The sequence below is a fragment of the Acomys minous genome, assembly GCF_964271855.1.
Source record: "Acomys minous genome assembly, chromosome: 4".
Lineage (NCBI taxonomy): Eukaryota > Metazoa > Chordata > Mammalia > Rodentia > Muridae > Acomys > Acomys minous.
In genome coordinates this window covers 71,652,606-71,669,242 of record NC_140486.1, presented here as the reverse complement: position 1 = coordinate 71,669,242, position 16,637 = coordinate 71,652,606, and the positions used below count along the sequence as shown (strand labels likewise).

General features: G+C 43.6%; 1 long non-coding RNA gene across 1 annotated transcript; it reads right to left on the bottom strand.

Moving 5' to 3' along the window:
• Positions 1–1,346: 1,346 nt before the first annotated feature.
• Positions 1,347–15,264, bottom strand: LOC311596871. The gene is made up of 2 exons (XR_014779014.1): positions 15,140–15,264; positions 1,347–1,570 (listed from the first exon to the last, which is right to left on the bottom strand). It is a non-coding gene; the product is annotated as an uncharacterized lncRNA (long non-coding RNA).
• Positions 15,265–16,637: the final 1,373 nt, after the last annotated feature.

The window sequence follows — 16,637 nt, the reverse complement described above, 5'->3', positions numbered from 1 at the left end:
CTAAGAGAAGGAACATATTTTTGAAACAACTGTGATTAGCTGAGGTTTAATGTGCCTTTTTTGGTAATTACCTATAATTTACAAAGATTACACAATGGCTTGCAAGCCTGCCTAAGGAACAGATCAGGTGATCTTTCACACACACACAGAAAAATCACATGCTTAGAATTATCCCCAACTACAGAAAACACTTTGCTCTTTACTAAGCAATTTTGTTAAGTCAACATCACTTTTCTTTTGGCCTTTGCTTTCTTACTGCAGACATATTGACATAAGCTATTTACCATTCCCCAAATTCATATAACAACGCCAGTAACTGAAAGGCACCCTGCGGTGATTTCAAGTAAGATGGCCTGTCACAGCTTATCTCTAGAAGAGCTTCTTGTGCCAGGACAGAAGACACTGACTTTTTTTCTTATACATTCTAGAAATGTCTGGGTCAAAAATTAGCTCATGGAACGAAGCGTGCCATTTGGCTTAAGGATTCCCATCTCCTTTCTGAACAAAAGGGCGTTCTCCTAGCCACGTGACCTCCTTGTGTGTTGGCACCAGCGTCCCCACCACCCCAGCCTCCGATAAAAAGGGTGGCGCGAAGTATCCCACAGGGTTCTTTTCTCTTTCCTTCTGGCTGAAGCGTATTAATTAGCGTTCCCTCAGGAGGCAACCCTGAGTTCTGCTTCCGAACACAAATTAAAACTACGATGAGATACTACTTCCATTTTTGAAAAGTCAAAAGAATCATGACTCGTATTCATGAAAAAGTGGAAAAAACTGAAAAACGTGTAGCCCTTTTCAAAACAGCTTAAGTCCTCAACCAGTTAAATAAGAGCTACCAAATGACTGAACAACTGCCCTCCAAACCACCTACCCAGGAAAAATAAGAACGTCTGGCCGCACGCAAGCATGTGCATGAGTGCTGGCAGCAGCATCCCTCACGCTACAAGTACACATGTCCCGATGACCATCGGCAGGAAGACGGATGAGCAAAATGTGGCATATGTATATTACCAAACATAATTCAGTCTGCAAAATAATGACGTTTTGGTAAATAGACTACAAAAACATTTTCCTAAGCAAAAATGTAAAAGTAAGACATAAGATCAAATATTTATGATTCTATTTGTATGAAATGTAGATTAGTGAATCTGTAGGGCTTGAAGTCAAACTTGGGCTGATAACCGAATGGTGCATGCTGTCAGCACCATGTCCGTACACGTGGGAGGACACTACCACCAACACATCACTAGCCCATTGTGACATAAAGTGAGCAGAACAACAGGACAGAGCAGGCAACTGAAAGAGCTGCTGGATACAAAAACAGAAAATATCGGTTTTGGGTTTTGTTGTTTTTGTTTTTGTTTTTGTGGGTTTTTTTGTTTTTGTTTTTGTTTTGTTTTGTTTGTTTTGGTTTTGGTTTTTCGAGACAGGGTTCCTCTGTGTAGCCCCGGCTGTCCTGGACTCACTTTGTACACCAGGCTGGCCTTGAACTCACAGCGATCCACCTGCCTCTGCCTCCGAAGTGCTGGGATAAAAGGCGTGCACCACCACGCCCGGTCCAAAAATATAGATCCTGAGAAAGACATATAACACAAAATGGGACTAAAGTAACAAATGGGAAAATATGTATTACAGAGACAGAAGTATAGAGATGCTGTGATATCCATCAACATGAAAAGCACAGTCCATGATAGGAATATTACAAAAGATAAAGCATAAATTTTTATATGATAAAATGCGGGAAATTAATCAGGGAAATCTAACAATCTAAGTGCATGTGTTCCTAAAAAGAACATTAAAATTCATTAGGCAAAAATTGACAGAGAGAAGGGAAGAAACAGGGAAATACACGACTAATAAGATCATAGTAACAGCTTATAAGTCAGTAAGGTGAAAGCACTTAGCAAGACAGTAGACAACTGGTCATCTTGGACTAATTAAAAGTATAAACCCCTCTGATCAACATCTATATAATGCTTATTCCACTTATAAACACATGAAAGTTCAGGAAGTTAGCACATATGTAAAGCAATAAGTTTCAATGATTTAAAATTCTAAACAATGGAATTAAATTAGAAATTGTTAGGTTTCATGCCTGGGACAAATGGCTGTTGTACCTATTTAACATATCAAAGCAGATGCTGGCCAACAGATTTTCCCAGCATCCCTCAGTCTCTTCCTGTTACAGGGCCCTCCATTATACCTAGGAGCAGACATGTCCTTTCCTTCCCTCTTTATTTATTCTTTTCATTCATGTGGTGCTGAAACTGCACTAGACTGAAAAGAAGGGAAGGAAGGAAGGAAGGAAGGAAGGAAGAAGGAAGGAGGAGGAAAGGAAACATGGCTGCCCCTAGGACTGGTGGAAGAGCAGGTCCAGTGTAGATTTGTGGGTGAGCATAGCCAGAGGCAGGGGCATCTGGGAAACTCTGGAGTGGACATGACTCTGAGCTGGAGGTGGGGGGAGGGGGGCTTTGGTTGGGGGGGAGCGCAGGGAAACCAGGTGCAGCAGCCAGGAAGCCCAAAGGTACAAACAGTGGTAACCAAAATGGTTGGATTATATAGGGAAGGGCAGCCCAGGGGCTAGGGAGCTCAGGGAGGGGCAGTCGGGAGAGCCCTTTAAGAACCCGGCCATCAGGTGTGCTTTGATATGTTAAATAGGCACCTGAGCCATTTATCCCAGGTTTGAAACTTCACAGAGGCTTCATGGGCTTTTCCCTGTTGAGTTTGGCAAGTTCCTCAGCGCCATCCTTGTCCAGCTGGCGTTTGAGCAGTCAGGCTAATGAATGAGATTTTACGGAAGTAGCTTCTGGTGTTACTAGGAGACAGAGTCTCACAACAAAGTCCCTGGTCCTCTGGCTCTTGTACTCTTTCTACCTGAGCCTTAGGTGCCAAAGGAATACACTGTAACTTGAAAAAACTTTTGATATATTTTGGTTAGACAATGTGATGTCTGGAAATAAGTATACACTGTGCAATGGGTAAATCAAATAATTTAACATACACATTACTTCCCACATAGATTTTTTATGGTGTAAAAAAAATCACAATTTTTAGGTATACTATATTACTTTGTCATTAATTAGATTCTTCAATATATCTCTTGAACTTATTCCTCTTATATAGCTGAAATTTAGTCTCAATAACAAAAAGGTCCCCTTCTGTCAGAGGTCAAGAGGAGGGAACAGGGTGGGTGGAAGAGGGAGGGGAGGGGAGAACGGGAAGATACAAGCCAGGGGATAACAATCAGGATGTAATCTGAACAAATTATAATAAACTAAAATATTTTTTAAATGTCTTCTCAATGTCTCAAGCCACTTTTGAATCTCACACTCCACTAGTCTATGAGTTCCTTTATATACACAACTTTATTCCTCAGGCCTGAATGAAAATAGTGGTTTCTATGGGTATTAATTATTATTACTACTACTCTGAAGCATTGATTATGTGTCAGATCTTACTAAGCACAATACAAATATTCTGTTTAAGCCTTGTAATAATCTTATCTCTCTCTACAAATGAAGAAAGTAAGCTCAGAAGCCTTGTAACTTGCCAATCCCTCACAATCAGTACACAGTTAAACTACCTACTATGAGAATTTAGCCCTTTCTAAGTTTGAAACTCAAACAGCCGTTTCTGGGGAAGACAGATGGCATGCCAGTGCCTTCCAAGTCAGAGGGAATGGCATGAGACTACTTAGAAAACGGAATCGCCAACCGCTTCTAGCCAACAAGGGTTTCTGGGACACTGATGACAGTGGTCATGACTGCCTCAGGAGAGACATTCTAATCTCCCTCTCCCTCTCTCTCACACACACACACATAAACACACACATACACACACATACACACATACACATACACACACACACACATACACACATACACACACACAAACACACACATAAACACACACATACACACACACAAACACACACACACATACACACACACATACACACATACACATACACACACACATACACACACACAAACACACACATAAACACACACATACACACACACACAAACACACACATACACACACAAACACACACACATACACACACACATACACACATACACATACACACACATACACACACACATACACACATACACACACACAAACACACACATAAACACACACATACACACACACACACACACACACACACACGATGATACAAGTATCACTGAGAGAGAGAAGTATGAAGTACCAGCTTCTATAAAGATGGCTGAGGCTTCTTTTCCTTGATGGATCTATTTATTGCCGTCATACTAAATAAATCGACTCGGAATTTGTATCTTTGAACTTGGCAAAAGATGTAATTTAAAGGAAAAAGGCATTAGAAGAATGCCTCCGGATGAATCTTCACTTGAGGACGGGAAATCTGAGGGGAAAGTGAGTGTAATGAAGGCATTATCGTGGGTCCTAATCCAGTGTGACAGGCACACATGGTGCAGAGGCTGTGGGAAACCTGCAAAGACAGCTGGACACACCGAGGCCCGGAGCACGGCCTTCCTTGATGGCCCTCGAGACAACCCAGCTGACTCTTCTTTGCTTGTTCAAGTGAGAGTTTCTCTGTGCAGCCCTGGGTGGCGTTGAACTCAGAGATCCTCCTGTCTCTGCCTCCCTACTGCTGGGATTTAAGGCGTGTAGCACCAGGCCCAGTATAAGGATATTTTTTAATGAAAAACAAAATGTAATTTGTTTGTTTGTTTTTTGTTTTTCTTTGTTGTTGTTTTTGTTTTCTGGTTTTTTTTTTTTTTTTTTTTTTGAGACAGGATTTCTCTATGTTATCTTGGCTGTCCTGGACTCGCTTTGTAGACCAGGATGTCCTCGAACTCACAGCAATCTGTGTGCCTCTGCCTCCCGAGCACTGAGATTAAAGGCGTGTGCCACCATGCCTGGATACAAAAGGTAAATTTTAAGAATGATCTGTAACCCAGCAGTCAGCATCAATAACATCGCTGCAAATACAACCTCTCAAGCATTCAGCCAAGTCTGAGATCAGCAGAATTGCCCTGGTGTGTGATAAGGCTCGTGACAATACTCCTAGGATGTTTTAGCTGACATTTGCAAGGGGGAAAATGAAGTAAACTTGGAGACACATGCAGAAACGAATGAGCATGTGTTCAGAAGGGAGAACCTGAAGAATGAGGCTTCCTGGTTCTCCCCTGTCCTTCTCGCTGTCCCTCCCTCCCTCCCTCTTTCTCTCCCTCCCTCCCTCCCTCCCTCCCTCCCTCCTTCCCTTCCTCCCTCCCTCTCCCTCCTTCTCCCTGTGCCTCCCTCTCCCACACTTTCTCTGTGGCTCAAGCTAGCTAATGTGTGAGTATGCACATTTTAATTCAAGTTCATACAATGCACATCACATAAAAAGGAGAGTGACAGCCAGGCATGGTGGCACATACTTTTAATCCCAGCAATTGGAAGGCAGAAGCCGGTGGATTTTTTTCCTATGAGTTTGGGACCAGCCTGGTCTGCAAAGTGACAGCCAGGACTATCACACAGAGAAATCCTGTCTCAGAAAGCAAAAAAAAAAAAAAAGAGAGAGTGACAAGTAAAGAGCAGGCCCAGAGAGACACACATACTGATGCTGACAGGGATGAGGGAGGGGAGGGGGACATGCAGACAGACAGAAGGACATGACAATACTATGTGGCAATAGGAGATGACTTTGGGTGTCTTGCCACACACACACTGCAGCCACTGGTCCTAGGGATGGCAGTGCTTAACTCAACACAATGTGTAACACAACAGGTCTTTCTCCAAGTTCGTATCTCGCAGGGTACTTCACACACTGGTCGGGATCAATACGTGTGCCGGTCTTGCAGTTTGGATGATGAAATGTCCCCCATGAGCTCGTGTGATTAAACACTCGGTCCCCAGCTAAGGAGCACTGCTCTGAAAGGCTGTGGAACTTTTACATAGTGGAGTCTCAGTGGAGGAAGTTAATCATGAGGGTGAGTCCTGTGGCCCCAATTCCTGTCACCTCAGCTGCCTCCTGTTTCGCTGAGGTGCAAGGTAAGTTGGCCCAGCTGCTGCCACCATGGAGCTGACTCCCAGCATGCCTTCCCTCTGTGATGGACTCTAACTTGATACAAATCAACCCTTTCCCCTCTCAGGGTGCTTCTGGTCTATTTAGTCAGAGTAACTAGTTACTATCTAATACACAGCTATTTTAAAGGGGACATCAGAGGGTAAAGGTGCCTGTCATCACACACACACTATGACCTGAGTCAGGTCCCCAGAACCTACACACAGTGAAGGAGAGAACCAACCTCTATAAGTGTGTTCAATAAAACAAAAAGCAATGGCTAGTAAAACAAAGGTAGCTAAGCCAATGAATGTGGCATCACTTGGAGGACATCGCACAGCCTCCGTTTGAGGAGCATGAGGGAATGATTCACACCAGGGCAGGGGCTCAACGCTCCTATAATCATAGCCTCCCAAACTCCCTGCAAGCGTTTCCTCCCATCCTTCTGTAATCATCCCCTCCTCTCTAAAAAAGTCCAGTCTGATATAGTTTTGTGAAAATTACTTACTATATAAAAATTAAGTAAAGAACTGAGCATGGTGGCAAAGTCAGTAACCCTGTATCCAGGAGCTGAGGCAGGGGACTGAAAGTTTGAGGTCAGCTTGGACTACATAGTGAAATCCTATATTAAAAAAATCCAACTGACAAGCATCCGGAAGCTTCCAAAGAGACAAAGGACTTTGCAAATTTCACATGCCAGATCAAACTGAAGGAAGTATTCCCCATGAGAGTAACCAGGGACAGAGAGAGGGCAGGAGAGGGGCACTTCAGGAGCCAAGCAGGATTCCGCTGAGAACAGGGACAGGGTCCTTCCTGTGCTCTTGAGTGATGTGGTGGCTAACTCCTAAGCCCCATCAGGAAGGAAGGGGTGCTCTGGCTCACAGTTTAAGGGTGCTGCATCGTGGCTGAGACTTTGTACCACAGAAGCTTGAGGCAGCTGCTTGCTGGCGTCCCGCTCACTGGCTGCTGCATCGTCAGTCTCATAGCACAGTCGATTGGATGGTGCCGCACGCGTTAGGGTGGGTCTTCCCTCCTCAGTCAGCCCTCCTACAGGCACGCCCAGAGATGTATTTCCATACTGACTCTCCGTCTAGTCATGCTCACAATGAAGCTTAACCATCATGGCTTCAACCACAATCTAGTCAACAGTTTTACAGTGTTGCTATGTTTAGTTAGTGTGTGTGTTTATTGAGACAAGGTCTTACTTTGCAGTCTTTGCTCTCCTTAAACTTGGTATGTAGGCCAGGGTGGCCTGGAACTCAGAGAGACTGTCTTGTCTTTGCCTCCCAAGTGCTGGGATTAAAGGTGTGTGTGCCACCATGCCCAGTGGATGTTGCTATTTTTTATAATTACTTTACTACATTTTCATTCATATACTATTACCTAATATTAAGAATACTGAAGCTGGGGCAGCCACTTACAGCATCATGACTGTCATATCTCCACATTTGTAGCAACAGAGCCCAAATTCTCTAATTTAATAGTAACTCATTTGAATTATGTGTGGATGATCCTTTTCTTAGCTAAGCTTATATTATTTATACCTTGGTTTGAGGCAACATCATGACATTTGCTAAACATCATTAATGCTAGCTAGAAATATCTGATACAGAATTTAGAGACATTATAAACTAGCAGTAACAAAAATTAATTTTCACAGACCTCAATACCTACTGGAATTATATACAGAAAAACAGCTTAGGTGAGCATTTTCTTTAAATTGAGATAAGCGGATCGCTATGTGTCTCCGTCTGTCTCTGAATTCACCATATAGCTCAGGCTAGCCCAGAACACAGTCTCTGCTTCATGAGTCTTGGGACTGTAGGTGCGCACTATAATACAGAGTTCTGTTTTAACTTGTCATTTTGTATTTCCAAAGTAAAACTCAAAATGTTTGCTAGAATGTTTTAGGTAGTTCAAAAATTTGAACTATTGACTTATTGTGATCACAAATCCTTCAAAAGATTGTTTCATTCAATTATATATGTGATATATCATGTTTATGTTATATATGTATGTTTATGATCCAGAACATAACTTTGTAAATGTTCCATGTGTATTTGAAAAGAATGTACATTTTGCTGTCTTAAAGTAGAATGGTCTCCAAGTTCAACCATATTGATAGTTGACAATTATAGGCTTTCTAAACTCTTTCTCATTTTCTGATTGGTTCTTTTATAAATCATTGAGAGATGGGCTCTAGAATCTCTGGATATAATAATAGGATAGTTAGCCAGGTGTGGTTGTGCACGCCTTTAATCCCAGTGAGAGAGAGAATTTTTAATTAGCTCTCTAACTCATAAGCCCAAATAGTTGAGAGTGCAGGTCGGCAGGTATGCTAGCCCAAGGCCCTAGATGATAAGTCACAAAGAATGCGGAGCTAGGAAACAAAGACCTATTGAGTATTCTAGGGTCCTGCTGGCCATAAAAGATAGGGAGGATACACAAGGGCAAATTCCTGAGAGAAGCAGGTACCAGACATGATCAAGTGAGTAATGGGCCAAGACCCCTCATCCGATCTTATGGTGTTTGCTTAATCCCCCTTAAGGCCCGCACACAATGTTCCAGGTTTGAGTTTAACCAGATGTGTTGTCAGCTCAGATAAAACATCTACCGTCGGGTTTCAAGAAAAACAGGAACCAAGAACTGTTCCCGTATGATTAAGTCTGAGCTTACCCTAGATCTGCCTACACAATTTGCTGATGTTCAAATGTTTGAAACAACCAATTGTGTGTGGCCGCGCCAAAACTTCCCACTCCCCCTGACCCTTGCCCATATAAACCCCAAACCCCTGGGCTTCTGGGTCGACCCCTCTGTCTCCTGCGTCAGATACGTGTCGACCCGGAGCTCCGCCAATAAACTACCTCATGCATTTACAGCAAGACGGTCGTTTGTGCGTCTTTGGGTGCGCGCCATCCCGAGGCTTGAGTGAGGGTCTCCCTTCGGGGGTCTTTCACCAGCACTCGGGAGGCAGAGGCAGGCGGATCTCTGTGAGTTTGAGGCCAACCTGGTCTACAAAGCACGTCCAGGACAGCGAAGGCTACACAGAGAAATCCTGTCTCAAAACAAAAAGGTGTGTGTGTGGGGGGGGGGGAATAGTTATAGACTCTATTTTCAATCTATCAGCTTTTGTTCACATATATCATTTATATTAAAGATAAAGTGATTGGATTATCAGGTCACTTTAGTAAACTGGCAGATAAAGGCCTACTTTGCCTCATGGTAGGAGGGCCAGTCTGGGTTTCTTAGCATGAGTTATCTTTTTTTTCCTCCTTTCACTTCTAATCCACTTGGCTTTGTGTATCTAAAATGAGTTTTGTGGGCATACTTTTAACCACGACGCCATGCTCTGCAGACCACGAGAGTCCACCTACGCTGCCCACTCCTTGCTGCAGATTGAGAGCTCTCCAAACAGTAATACGGTTCGTTCCTCGACTTGCCCGTCGCCTTGTCGCCTTCTGCTTCTTACTGACCGGTGTGCGCCCGCGTGGAAGCCATTGTTTCGCATACGTTTTATTTGCCGATGCTCTAAGTGGGAAATCTGGTTCTCTTAACTCCATCTGGGCGTTCTACTGTTTATGTTGTCGGACCTGCAACCTGCTTCACAAAGTTACCCCTGGGTTGCTCGAGCCACTTCAGGCGTGAGTACTGACTGTGCCTAGAAATCCTCATCTGTTTCAATTAGCCAAGGCTGGTTGTGAAGTATGAAATTCCAGTTCCTTTGCCTCCAGGTAGAATAAATTCTCTGTAATGTATGCTGTGGAGTCCCCCGGAATTCTAATGCTAATGTGGAAAGCACTGCCTGCCCCGTTTCCCCTTCCGGCTTGCCTCCCAGGTGCTCTACTGTTTCAGAAGAAAACAGTTCTTGCAAGCCACTCTATCGCACCTGCGTCTCCTCTCAGCATCAGGTTTTGGAGAACGTGATACGAAATCAGCTCGCATCTTCAAAAGGACTCTCTGTAAAATGTTTCCTTATAGCCTCATCTGCTTTCGTCCTCACACGTTTCAGTTATCCACTGGCCCGGAAGACTCTAACAAGCATCCTGTGCTGAATAAATATCAGAATGTTTCTGTCAAATTCACCATAGCCCGTATTTTATACCAGAGTAGCGAAGGCAAGCTCCTGGCCGGAGCCTCTTCGGGTAAAGCATGCTCTTGTTTTTATGGTTCAACTAAGCACTGAGCACTGCTCTGCAGATGTCTGCTTGGGGAAACAGGCGGGTTCGGGTGTTCGTGCAGGTCAGTACTTGACCCGTTTGATTGCCTCCCTCATTTATGATCCATGAACATTAGCCCCATTTTCTATTAACTTTAAATCAGCTTAAAAAGATTCCCAGATATACGCAGTAGTTTAGCTTTACTGCATTGCACAAAATAATCAAGCTAGTTGTTTTGGTTTGACTTACAGGGTAGAAATGTAATTTGATTTTATATCATTATTATGGCAAGCAATACTGTAGCATAAAATTGCTGAGTAAAAAACTTTCCTTAGGGACTTCCTGGTTAAAATAGAAAGTAAACACCCGATTTAAAAAGAAACTTTCAAAATTAAATTCTGTATTTCTTCCTATAGTAATAATAATACTTTTTAAATTACTGAAATATATCTTATGCCAAAATTTGATTTATTAAATTCACAAATTATTGGCTATGCCAAACTAGACTTTTTTTTTTTTTTTTTTTTTTTTAGACAGGGTTTCTCTGTCCTGGACTCGCTTTGTAGACCAGGCTGGCCTCGAACTCACAGCGATCCGCCTACCTCTGCCTCCCGAGTACTGGGATTAAAGGCGTGCGCCACCATGCCCAGCTAGACTTTTTCTTCTGACAATGACTTCTGAAAACTGAATTTTGATGGTTATTCAAGTGTATAGAGAGGAAAAAATAAATATTGAATGGCCACATGTCGTTATAAATGGAATTTCTAGGTGATGAATAGGAAATGAAATAAAGGAAAATCCTTGTATGTCTCATTGCACCAATTAACTGGGTACAAAGCACACACTGGAATTCCAGTGCCAGCACAGGATAATAAATCTACTTATAGGTCACACTGATGCTTCTATGAAAATAGCACCTGAGCAACAGCAACCTCCAGAAGAACTTCCTTAGTAAAAGAAAAACAAAACAGAAACAGATCTTTGTCTCTGTATTAAGTATCTATCACTATAATAAGGTACATTATAAAGCAGAGATGATTATTCAGCCTGTAGTTCTGGATGTCCAGGACATATATAGCACCAATGTTAAATGGGGCAAGACCGCATGGAGAAAGTGTCTTCATGTGGCACAAGGGAAGCCAGAGAAAGACTAGAGTCCCACAATAATTAGCTTACCCCCTCTAATGGAGAACTCCAGTGGCCTAACTACTTCCTCCTGGTCCCCACCTCTCCTGGGCCACACCCACCCTTAACTGCTCAGGAGACACTTGGCCTATTCAAACAACAGCAACTGCCATTGCCGAGGTTGAGAGGACCCCGGGTGCTCAGAGATAGAAATTAATGCTTTCAACGCAGGAGGGTGTGTGTGTTTATTAAAATAGCTTGTGGTGCTTAGGCTAGCCAGCTTGACACGCTCTAGAGTTACCTAGGAGACAGCTCTGGGCACACCTACAGGGGATTACTTACATTAGGTTAATTAAGGTAGGAAGACTTCCACCCCCACCCCCAATTTACTAAGTCTGTTTTTCATTTTGGTTTGGGTTTTTTGTTGGTTGGTTGGGAGTTTTTGCTTGTTTCATTTCTGTTGTCTGTTTCTGAGGAAGGACCGTACTAGGTAGTCCAGGTCAGTCTTGAATTTGTCATCCTCATGCCTGGGTCTCCCGGCTAAATCTGCTTTTAATAGTTGCGGCAAAAACAACGTAGCCTACAAATTGTGAAATAGGCAGCCTCTAACTCTTCCTCCAGAAAACAACCTGGGGCCAAGTTTGGAGTAATACTATCTTCAGATACTTAACATGTTTTCATGACACCAAGTCAGAAGAGTTTTCACTGCACTTCCGCCTCTGTGTTGTCCTGCAGATGGGGGTGGGGCGAGAGTGGGGTGGGGGGTGGAACACAAAAATCTCCTAACTCCAGCTCTTAAGTGGTTGATTTCTGGTCCCAGACGGGGTTGAAAACTGAATATGGCCAGTCACAAAAATTTTGATAACAGTTTCTGAAATTTCAGTGACTGAAAATGAAGTCAAAGTCAAGTGTGCAATGACCCTGCTGTGTTCTGGCACATGGTTGCCGAGCACCCTCACTGCAGCCTTGTCTCTGAACACACAACATGCACATTTTCCCCTGCATACTGTCTGTCATGCCGCGCACCACTAATGAGCGCTTCCTGCTGCATGCTGGGCTCAGGTTAGAGGCCACTGTATGTTATGAACTCTAGTACTTTTTACTGTATGTACAGTGTTCTCTTTGTTATAGAAATTTATCTCAATTAAGGGAAACAAAAACTTTTTCTTTTGCCCTACAGTCACTTGGTATATAGTTACCAAATTAGCACGGCTTTGGATTGTACTGTGTTAGAATGTTTAAAATATTCCTGTGTGAACAGCAATAAGCAGACTCCTAATGATACACGGTTGTACCACACACAGCCACTGAGTCACTCAGCCCTCACCAAGGAAACTTCTTACAGTGGTTGACAGAGTCTTACAACTGGACAGTGTGCAGAGAGCGAGGGACTTTGGAGCACTCAATCCTAAGTGGGATGTCTTCACCGAACCCCTCCCATGAAGGATTAGGGAGCTGTGTGAAAGAGGAAGAGGAAAGACTGTAAGATCCAGAGGTGATGAATGACTTCCCAAATCCAGGGTCTTCCAGACCCAGCAGAACTGACGATGCACATATGAACTCAGAGACTATGGCAGCATACACAAGACCCGCACAGGTTCAGGCTAGAGGAGGTCCCAGCAGCGAGAGGAGGAAGTACACACAGGGTCTCACTCCTAGCCAAGAAGCTATCTGCAACTGATAGATGCTGACCAAGGGAAAATCCGTTTTCTACAATGGAGTCTCCAGGTGGAGCTGGCCAACATAAAATGAACTCTGTGGTTGGTTTTTCTGGGTGCTTTTTGTTTCATTTTGTTTTGGCTTTCTTTTGCTTTATTGGTTTTGTTGTTGTTGTTGCTGTTTTGATATTTTTCTTTTTTGAAAAAAAGAGAACAGGGGCTGGAGAAATGGCTCACAGGTTAAGAGCACTGACTGTTCTTCAAAGGACCTGGGTTCAATTCCCAGCAACCACATGGCAGCTCACAACTGTCTGTAACGCCAATTCTGGGGAATTCTACACCCTCATACATACACACATGTAGGCAAAACACCAATGTACATAAAATAAAAATGAGTAGATCTTAATTTTTAAAATAAAGTGGGGGGGGGGAGAAAGAGAACAAAGTTGGCTTGGCGGGGGGAGGGGGCCGGAGAATCTGGGAGGAGTTGTGGAAGAGGAAAACATGATCAAAATACATTGTATGAAAAAAAATTTTTTTAAAGAATTACTGTTTGAGACTAAACAAAAGTTAGGCTTACAACCAAAACATAAAAAAATTACTGTTTGAGATGCTGACCTAAGTTTCATTTTTAAAAAGAGATAAAAAGAGAAACATTAAATGAATTTGGCTTGAGATTTGGACAGAATGTCAAACAATCTCTGAAATGGCATAAACTAGTTTCAGCCATTCTGTATTATGTATTTTGTTGTTGTTTTTCTTTACAATGTATTTATGTAAAGCAGTATTTCCAGTACCTATTATAAAATCAAAACATCAAATATAAAAATCATTACTAATGTTTTATAGCCTACAGAATCAAATATTCTGCCAAGATTAGCTCTTTATGTAAAAACAAACAAGAACATCCACTTCATCAGAATACAAACTGTCTTTCCTCCTTAATGAAATTATACATGTACCAAGCTAGGAATGGTGGTGCACACTTGTGATCCCAGCTCTTAGGGAGGCAGAGGCAGGCAGATCTCTGAATTCAAGGCCAGCCTGATCTACAAAGTGAGTCCAGGATTGCCAAGGCTAAACAAGAAACCCTGTCTCAGAAAAACAAAAAAAAGTTCAAAGAAGTATACATGTACCAAATTTTTTAAATTGATTAATTAATTTTTAGTTTTTTGAGACAGGATTTTTCTGTGTAGCCTTGGCTGTCCTCGACTTGTTTTGTAGACCAGGCTGGCCTCGAACTCAGAAATCCTCTGCCTCCCAAGTGCTGGGATCACAGCTGCTATATGCCACCAAGCCCAGACCCCAAAAATTGTTTTAAAGTGAATTTGTTTATGATTTATTGTCAGTAAATTGTTTAGTCGGCATACCAACTATATATTTCTAGGTACCGGAGGTCAGCTCAGTAAGTGAGAGCTCTTGCTATGCAAGCATGAGAACCATGTGCAATCACAGCGCCCTCGTAAAAGGCCAGGCACAGCTGTGCATGTGTCTGTGCGGAGCGCTGTCCAGAGCAGACAGGAAGCTCATCGCCTAGTCCTGCTGGCCACCAGCCCAGCTCCAGGTTCAGTGAAAGGCCCTGCCTACACACACACACAAACACACACACACAAACACACACACACACACACACACACACACAGACACGCCCACACAGACACGCTCGCACATATACACAGAGACATACACATACACCAACAGACACACACACAGACATGCACACACACACACACACAGAGACACACACACAGACATACACACACACATGCACACAGACACACAGACACATACGCACATACACACAGAGACATACACACACAGACATGCATACACAGACACACACAGACACATGCACGCACACACAGACAGACACGCACATACACACACAGACACAGACACATATACATGCACACACAATACATAAATAAAAAACTTAAATTCTTTTTAAATCAGCCCTGCTCTTTTCTGGGATTCGACCTCCTTGTTATAATTATAGAACTCAATGCACTTTGACTCTCACAAGTTACTTGGTTTCCCTGGAATCTACTAATGCTGTTTCTGAATAGGTAGTCACTTAGCAAGCATTTATTAAGCACTTTAAAATATCAGTCAGTGTTTAAGACACTGGAGTTTGGAGAATGAATACGGTAACTTTGTTACTTTACCAATCAGGTTCAGAAGAGAACTTGAAGTGGGGCCTGATGGCTTATGCCGGAAATCTCAGACCTTGGGCCGGAAGCAGGACTCCAGGGAGTTCAAGGCCAGGACGCTCTGCAATGTATCAGGACAGCATGAATTATTCAGTGGGATTTTTGTTTTAGAAACTTTAAAAAAATTTTTTTTAATTTATTTGTTGCCTGGGAGAGCAGAGCACAGCTGTAGTCCCCACACTTGGGCAGGGGAGGCAGGAGAACAGATGTTCAGTCATCCTCTGGATGCAGCCAGCCTGGGCTGCGTGAGACCCTGTTTCAAAAGGAGGGCTGGAAGGGTGGGAGAGCAGGTGGGGAGGAGGGGGTGGGGATAGGGAGGACAGGGAGGGCAGGGCGAGCAGGAGTCGGAGCCTGTGAGCTTCACAGCAGCACAGCAGGCCTTGGGCAACCCCGACCCAACCGGTGGAGATTGTAGGTGGGCTCCAGCAAGGTGTTTATGCAGTACTTCACGTGGTTGATTCTTAGGGAGAGAACTTTCCTCAGTAGGAAAACTGTTTAAACATGCAAGTGTTATGCGAGGAAGAACGCAGGTTATCTCCCTACGAAAGGAAACAGAATAACATTTCTATCAAAATGCAGTCCTGGGCTGCTCATTTCCTCCTTCTTAACGCTTATAGACATGACTAAGTGGAGACTTTGACGTCACTCCCATCTCTTCGTAAAATACCCCCTTTCCACCATTAACCTGGAACTGGCATGGTTCCTGGCACTCGCTAGGTATCAGTGAGCTGTGCTGAACTGCTGCGCGTCCAATGTTAAACCTTTCTGAATTCTCAATTCTCTTGGGTAAAAGCAGGCTTCCCCGCTCTAGACTTTGGAATGCTGTGAGGGTCAACTGGGAGCTAGAAAGACAACACCCCCAGGCAACGGTCAGCCTGTACTGGTTTCTGGCTCCCAGGGTCACTGCCCTGTGGGGAAGATTAATCTCAGTCCTCAAAGCTAAAGGAGAAAGAAAACCCAGATGGGCGAGTGGGGAAGGTCGGGCAGTATGGGAGTCCTCTTCTTGCCAGCAGATAATCCATATCTACAGGCTGTAATTGGCACAGAGCCCCCACCCCCACCCCGCCCCGCGTGCATACATTTGGAAACCGAGTCCCCACCCTGAGGATAACAGACCACCTGCTCCCACAGATCTCCCGGCAAGAGCTTCTAACAATGGACTCTTGCTGTACCAGGCACGTAGCTACCCCTCCCACTGGAACGCTGAATTATTTTGCTGGAGGCTACAACATTCTGAGCAGTTTGTTGGGAGTTGACGGAGGTGGGGATAACTCATCCAATACAAGTTTAGCAGAGCTGAGGCGCTGCAGCACGTTGGGCTAGCCTTTGATGCAGACTGGTTGGACAGGTTCTGATCACAGAAGAACCAGTCTGACTGGCCTGTTATGCCAACATATTCTGGTTTGATTCCATGTTCCACAGACGGCAGAAAACCTGCCTAGCGAGTTCAATG